This window comes from Carya illinoinensis, chromosome 4 (genome assembly GCF_018687715.1).
Source record: "Carya illinoinensis cultivar Pawnee chromosome 4, C.illinoinensisPawnee_v1, whole genome shotgun sequence".
Classification (NCBI taxonomy): Eukaryota; Viridiplantae; Streptophyta; class Magnoliopsida; order Fagales; family Juglandaceae; genus Carya; species Carya illinoinensis.
Window position 1 is genome coordinate 16,195,203 of NC_056755.1, and position 8,379 is coordinate 16,203,581.

The 8,379-nt window shown below is 33.9% G+C and overlaps 1 non-coding gene across 1 annotated transcript; it reads right to left on the minus strand.

The window, feature by feature from the left end:
- Positions 1–7,720: 7,720 nt before the first annotated feature.
- On the minus strand, positions 7,721–7,827 carry LOC122308675. Its single transcript, XR_006242187.1, has one exon. It is a non-coding gene; the product is annotated as a small nucleolar RNA R71 (small nucleolar RNA).
- Between the last annotated feature and the right edge of the window lie 552 nt (positions 7,828–8,379).

Consider the following 8,379-nt stretch of genomic DNA (forward strand, 5'->3'; position numbering starts at 1 on the left):
TAAAGATGTTGAAAATTACTTGGGAAACAAAAGGAGAAAAGTATTTGAAGAGGGGGATGCACAAAGGTTATATTCTTACTTTCTTGAGCGACAACTCACAGAACCTGGGTTTGTATACTCCATGCAAGTTGATAAGGATGGGTGTATGGGAAGTTGTTTTTGGGCTAATGCGTGATCAAGAACTGCATATTAGTATTTTGGAGATGTTGTTACATTTGATTCCACATACCTGACCAATGTGTATAAGATGCCATTGTGCCATTTTCTGGAGTTAACCATCATCATCAAACCATAATGTTTGGTTGTGCCTTATTGGTTAATGAAACAGCTGAATCATATACATGGTTATTGAGGACATGGCAAGAGGCAATGCTTGGTAAAGCCCCTGCAACTATTATTACCGATGATGACAAGGCAATGACGAAGGCAATTGCAGAGATACTCCCGAATACAACTTATAGGTTATGTTTGTGGCATATTTTACAAAAGTTTCCTAAACACTTGGCCCATGTTTATAACAAATTTCCGGACTTTGGCAAAGATTTCCGTCATTGCATCCATGAAACAATTACAACTGATGAGTTCGAGCAAGAATGAGGTTGTATATTATCGAAGTATGAACTAGAAGAAAATAATTGGTTGCAGAATCTTTATAGCCGACGGGATAAATGGGTTCCGGCTTACTTGCGTTCGACATTTTGTGCTGGCATGTCAACAACTCAAAGGAGCGAAAGCATGAACAAATTTTTCAAAGATTACGTTCGTTCAAGCACTATGGTAAGTGACTTTGTGTATCAGTATGAAAAAGCAATAGTTGCACGTTACTTTAAAGAAAAAGAGAAGGATGTGCGGACAAGATCTACGCGGGCTATATTGAAGACACCTCTTAAAATTGAAGAGGAGGAGGCAATGATTTATATAAGAAAGTCTTTCATGATCTTCCAAGATGAACTGTTCAATTGTCTACAGTACAAAGCTACAAAATTATCTAAAGAGGGTGAAAGAAAGACATATGGAGTGGTAATAAGTGGTAAAGAGAAACCACTTTATCATGTGACATTGGAGAATGGTGAAGAACAGACAACATGTACATGCCATATGTCGGAGTTTATGGGGCTTCTTTGTCGACATATCTTGTGTGTTTTTGACAAGAAAGCAAAGTTAGATAAATTGCCACAACATTGGGTGAAAGAAAGATGAACTATTAATGCTAAGACTCAACCCATTCCTGACATACCATTAATTGAAGGGCAAGTTCAGGTAGGACAGGATGATCCTATGATGAGAAAAAGCAAGTTGATGATTCAACTTTATGACATTGTTGAATTGGCTCACAGTCAACTGAAAAACACAATCATCTATGTCTTGCATTGGAGAAGGTTCATAAAGAGTTATTTGCAATGGAAGATCATGTAGGATGTTCACAAAGAGGGGAGTCAACCAATATTATCCAAAATAAAAGAAGTCAAGTTGTATCGAATTTTTCACAAATGGTCCAGGATCCTCCACGGGTGCCAACAAAAGGATGGCCAAAATCGTTAAGATCGAAAAACCCAAAAGAAACACAGACAACAAAGAAAAGACGTTGTAGCATTTGCAAGAATGAGGGACATGCTAAAAACAATTGTCCTTCAGTGAGGTATAGTAGTTTTCTAGTTATATTTTATCAATTTATTATCATGATATGAAATTAAGCAAGTTTGTGTTTTGTTGTTGTTTATGTAGGGATTTTGGGCAAGCAACTGACAACACATTGATACATTTAGAATGAAAATCGAACTTCCCAAATATCTTGTGAGTGATTTATATGTCATTTGTAAGTGAATAAATGTGAAGTTATTTTATCGGTTAATTTAATCCGTTTTTATTTTGCGTGTGACAAGGAATGTAGCAGATTCGCTTTCTTTACATGGTCCTTTCTTCAAAAGTGGCATGATTTTTTACAAGATATTTGTACAGAATTTTTTTGTAATGGTGTTGCACTTTATTTTGGTGGAAGAATTTTGTGGCACTTTATTAGTTTGGGATTTTTGTTAGAAGATTTTTGTTTGAAATTATTGTAAAAGCAAGTTGATAGAAGGTTTTTGTACCAATGTGGCACTTTATCTAGTCAAATTAGCTATTTGACATACTTTGAAGAACACGTGGTGAAAAGCGGATTTTAACTTTTTTCATAATTTCTTCAGTTTTCCCTTCCAAATGATAGCCCTTTATAGCATGTTTTGGACAACGAAAAAAAAAAAAACCAAAGTCGAAATACATTCCAAATTCATTCTACAATTGATCTCAGAATAAACTAAGGAAATTTCAAATGCATTCAATTCATAAGATGTTCTCATTACATATGAGACATTTAGTACATTTACTGATCAAAGTGGCAGAAAAAGTACAACGGCTCACATGAGTCGTAACAGTGGCCGAGATACACTATAATTTATTGGATTCATAAAAGGTACACTACAAACTATTATTAAAAAAACCATGTCAAGATTAATACTTTTAACACTCTCATGTATTTCTTCTCCAATGTTTTAAATTTGGAATCTTCAATGCGTAGCCGCTCATGAAGTACCCTCTCGTGCCTTCGTTCAGCTAACTCCAATGTCATCTTACAGCAATTGTTTTGCTCACTTTGAAGATCAATCCACTCAAAAAAATCACATTATTTATTCATCTTATAGTTTGGACAATTGAAACATCTTCTACCAAAAGTATTTGCTTTTCCATAAATCCGTAGCTTCGCTTGGCAGCCACAATAGCAAAGTGGTCTCTCCAAACTTGTGCAAGAATGAGAAGCAGAACTCATTTGCTAAAAAGGACATAATCAGATAAGCATATATTAGACAACAATTAAGAGGCATTCTAAGTTAGTAAAAAGAACTAAAAGAACTACATGAACTAAATTTATATCTTGCCAGGGATCGGAAGCAATGCAGGGTCTCATCCTAAATCTATTTTATGAGCTTAAACATGAAGAACGTTTGAGGACCAAAGAATCTGTTGGGAAGGGTCATTTGCTAAATTCACCCGAGTTTAAAGCATTTGAAGTGAATGGTTTCATCTTAGATTTGAAACATGTGAAAACAAAAGCATTTTACTATAGTTTTACTATACTTTTATTTCTTTCTTCATGTTAATTTTTTATACATTTGGAGAGAGGGGGTTTGGACCCTAAGACCTCAACTTTTGAGTATGTCACTAATGATAATTTTTTTTTTTTTTTTTTTTTTTTTTACAGATACTCAACAATTTTAAAGTTCTTACTATACTAAAGTTTTTACAGATACTCAACAGTTTTTACCATACAAAGTTCTTACAGATACTATCACTTGAAGAATGCATAAAATTGGTTGAACTACATGAGTCTATCAAACATCTGAAAGGGCTGGTCAGAGTAGGGGTGTAACCGGTCCGGTTTGGTCCAGTTTTAGCCAAAATTAGGACCGAACCGGTAGGCACCGGTTTTGCATTTTTCAAAACCGATTACGCACCGATTTTCCTCCTAAACCGGTATTCCGGTTTTACCGGTTTTCGGTCTGGTTTTAATAAAATACAAATTTGTCATAAAAATTCTGTTTAAAAAAAAAAACTGATTTAAAAAATTCTGTTTTATTAAAAATCTATTACCATTTACAAAAATCTGCTTTACAAAAAAATTCTGCTATGTAAAAAAATTCTGTAATCAAAAATCTGCTTTATAAAAAAAATCTGCTATATAAAAAAATTCTGATATAAAAAATCTGCTTTATAAAAAAAAATCTGTTATATAAACAAAATTCTGCTATATAAAAAACTGCTATAAAACAAAAACTAAAATAAGAGATCTAGTGTAAAAAAAAATCTGTTATAATCCTATATTAGACGATTAGTATTAGTATATATATATTAGTATTAGTTATAGCTATATAATATATTAGACAAAATAATAGTATTAATATTAGACTTTTAGTATAGCTATATATTACTATTAGTTTTGATGATTTAGTATAACTATATTAGTATAAGTATAACTATAGTCTATATTAAAATATTAATATTAGTATATATGTGATTATTTTTTATGTGATTAAAAATTATATATAATATAAAACATATTATATATAATATTAATATATAAATAGTACTGGTCCGGTCCGGTCCAAAACTAAACGGAATCGAAATCGGACCAGTTCCGGCTAATTTTTCATTTATGGAAACTGGTTCCGGACCGAACCGGTCCAAAACCGGCACAACCGGTCCAATCCGGTTCGGTCCGGGCCGATTTTCCGGTTTGTCGAGTTTTTTTTTACACCCCTAGGTCAAACTGAGTTTAAGAGAGTTAGAAATCTTCCAGAAAGCATTTCTAACTTGAAATCTGTTGAAATTTAGAAGGAGTTGTCGGGCTAGCAAGTGGAAAAATCCAACCCCTTTTAGTCATATACACAAACACTTGGCAAGCAAGTGGACATCAAACAAAATCTATATATATACTAGTTACTTTTACCCTTAATTACAACAAACAAATCCAATTCTTCATAATGTAGAATGTAGATTTCCTACCAATACCATCAAACAAATCCAACAGGCTTGGGCGAGATATATTTCATTGCCATGAATAACATCAAACAAATCCAATATTACTTCAGTATGTATTTTGTTTGAAACCAAAAGAATAGAAAATCATTGCTATGAATATAAAGTTAAAATCATTTAAGTACATAACATCACCGAAAATCGGAGAATCGCGAGGGCTGAGAAATCGGAGAAATGGCGAGCGACGGCATGGAGAAATCGGTCCGGTCGTGTGAACGTGAGGGATCGCTTCGTGGAGAAAAGTTGATGCCGAAATCGCAAGCCACGGGTTGGGAGAAATTGGAGATGAATATTGGAGAAATCACAGGCTGAGATCGCGTTAGGGCTTCAACGTGAGGGAGGGCAAGGGACTCAACCACGTTCGGGAGAAGCTTAGGGCTTCAACGTGAGGGAGGGCAGAGGGCTTCAACGTGAGGGAGGGCAAGGGACTCAACCACGTTCGGGAGAAGCTTAGGGCTTCAACGTGAGGGAGGGCAGGGGGCTTCCACGTTCGGGAGAAGCTTAAGGCTTCAACGTGAGGGAGGGCAGGGGGCTTCCACGTTCGGGAGAAGCTTAGGGCTTCAACGTGAGGGAGGGCAGAGGGCTTCCACGTGAGGTCAGGTAGGGGGCAGCTTCCACGTGATGCTAGTCCACGAATTAATCGATGGAAGTCCTACGTGGCGGGATGTGATTGGCGGGCTGTTATTTGAGTATAACCAGCCCGACCGGTCCTAAGGTTTTTCTCAATAAGAAATTGCATTGCATTTTTTTGTTCATTTGTTTTTCATGAGGTAAAAGATTAATTGAAGAAACATCGGATGCAAATGTTTAAAGTTTTAAAAAATGAAGAGAGGACTTTTGAGTTTTATAAACTAAATATATAGAGAAGTGATATTTGCAGTCATGAATGTGCAAGCACCTTGTAATTACTTTGAAAAAAATAAATAAATATGGAATCTACATGAAAAGAAAATTAATTTTTTAATATTAGACCCTATTCATTTTCAAAACAACTGTATGGTATTTGCACACTTCACAACTATATGTAACATTATTCAAATATATATGAGCGCGCTCACACACACACACATATATATTCATACTTTAGCAACCAAATTTTACACACACACACACACACACACACACACACACACACACACACACACACACACACACACACACACACACACACACACACACACATATATATTCATACTTTAGCAACCAAATTTTGGCTATTTTTGAACTCATAAGTTCAAGTTTTTAAATCTCTGATCCAAAGATATATCATTGGATTCTTTATGTAACACTTGAGTTTAGCACCCAATTGTTTTCTAAAATTTTTGGGTTTATATGGATGAAAATCCCACTTGAGATTAACGAGTTTTCTTGGAAGGACTACGGGCCCAAATTTTATTTTTTGACAGATATCGAATTTTTTTATTATTATTTGAACTTGCTAAGTAGGTTTAAATCTTTCAATATTTTAGATTAGGTGAAATATTTTATTGGGCTGAGAAGATTAGTGGGACAAGTGATGACTTGCATAATTTAGTATATTTTATCACTTCTTAATTTTAAACTTTAGTCTAATTTTATTTATTTTTATTGATTTTAGACTTGATTATTATTATTTAAATTATATTTCAGATTTGAAGAAAATGAAGATCAAACTTTTAGAAGCCTATCATCGAAGGACACTCTCTCATTTAAATAAAGATTTATCTGAATATGAGAACTGGTTATCAGAATTGTTTTGAAGATAAATATCAAGTTGAAATTAAAAGCTAAAAAAATTGAAGGAATTTAAAAAAAAAAAAAAAACAAAGAAAGAGATGATTTGAATTAAAGGATATTATGTGGGGCCCTTTTGATTTTATGGGATACTTTGACTTGGTAAAAATCTTTGAAACTAATTATGGTAATATGTTACATGCAAGATGAAAAGTTGGAGATTTCATTTTTATTTTACTAGTTGACATGCACGCACATAACGAAAAATAAGGGGCACTTGCCAAAGAGAATTATAGGATAGATCTTGAATATTTTGGCATAGGTAAGTATAGAGATTGAAAGAGTTGTATGAACCTATGTAGTATTAAAATCATTAGTTTTATTGCTTTCTTGCTTTATTAATTTGCATACTCTTGTGTAAAATGATGAGCAAGAATAATTTTCAATTGACTATCAAAAGAGGCTTTTGGATAAATTGGAGATTTGCTAACAAATAGAGATAATTAAATTCAATTAGTTAAATGAGTAAGGCATAGTGAGGGATTATGTGAAATCAATTTCCTAGAAGATTTCTTTCCCATTGATTTGATCTTCGAACAATATATTTCTTTTCCTTTGAGTGTTTTCTTTGAATTAATTTTATTTTAAATTGCAATTACAAAAATCTTAGTGACTTTTCTAAATAGAGTCAAGATTAGTATAATTTCGATACTTGTCAAAAGTAAGTTACCAATTCCTAAGGACGATACTCTTCTCATCACTTTACTATAAAATTACGATACTATGCACTTACAGTTTTGCACCGATCAAGTTTTTGGTGCCGTTGTCGGGATTAATTTATTCTTATTTTTTGCTAATATCGATACAAAGTGATCTTGGTTTTAATTTAAAATTTTATTTTAATTTATTTTTATATTTTATTTTTTGCTCTACAGGTGTGTTTTTGACGTTGATACACCGTGCTAGATCTCGTGACATTACTTATTTTGATCCAGAGATTGAAAGAACTCTTACATCACGAAAAAAAATAAAATACTAGCCATAGCTGACAGACAACATAATGCACTGCCATGCACCTTGAAGGATTACGTACGGCCAGTTGTGAATGACAACTACTCGAGTATAAGACACCAGACCATTAATGCCAGCAACTTTGAGTTTAAACCAGCCTTGATTAGCATGGTGCACGAAGCCCAATTTAGCGGATCACCACTTGATGATCCCAATATTCATTTGACGATATTTTTAGAGATTTGGAATATTGTAAAGATTAATGGTGTTACTAAAAACACAATTAGACTGAGATTGTTTCCTTTTTCTTTGAGGGACAATGTTAGAGGTTGGGTACAATCTCTACAATCAGGGAAGCATCACTAATTGGCAGAACATGACTAAAAAGTTTCTTGCTAAATTCTTTCCACCTGCAAAAACAGCCCAACTCAGAAGTAAGATTGGTCAATTCAAGCAAAATGATTTTGAGTCACTCTATGAAGCGTGGGAAAGGTATAAAGATTTGATTCGACGCTGCCCTCAACATGGATTGCCAGATTGGTTGAAGTTCAGATGTTCTATAATGGGTTAAACGGGCAAACTCAAATTATAGTTGATGCTGTTTCAAGAGGAACTTTGATGTCAAAGACAATTGAGAGTGCTACTTCTATTTTGGAAGAAATGGCCTCAAACAATTATCAATGGCCAACTGAAAGAACTATGGCTAAAAAATTTGCTGGAATTCATGAATTAGAGTTGTTAGGCACTACTCTATCTCATCAGATTTCAGTTTTGACAACCCAAAAGATACCACAAAGTGTAAAATATGTTGTAGCTACAAGTATGACAGTTCCAAGTAATGAAGTGAGTCAAGAACAAGTTCAACACATAAACTATTGTGGCAATCCTATGCCAAATGACTACCATCCATGGCTTTGAAATAATGAGAATTTGTCATATGGAAATACAAAGAATGTGTTGCAACCTCAACCTCTTCCAGGATTTGATAGTCAACCAAGCGAGAAGAAGATGTCACTTGAGGATGCCATAGTTTCCTTTGTTCAGGAGCCAAATGCAAGGTTTAAAAAAATTGATTCACGATTG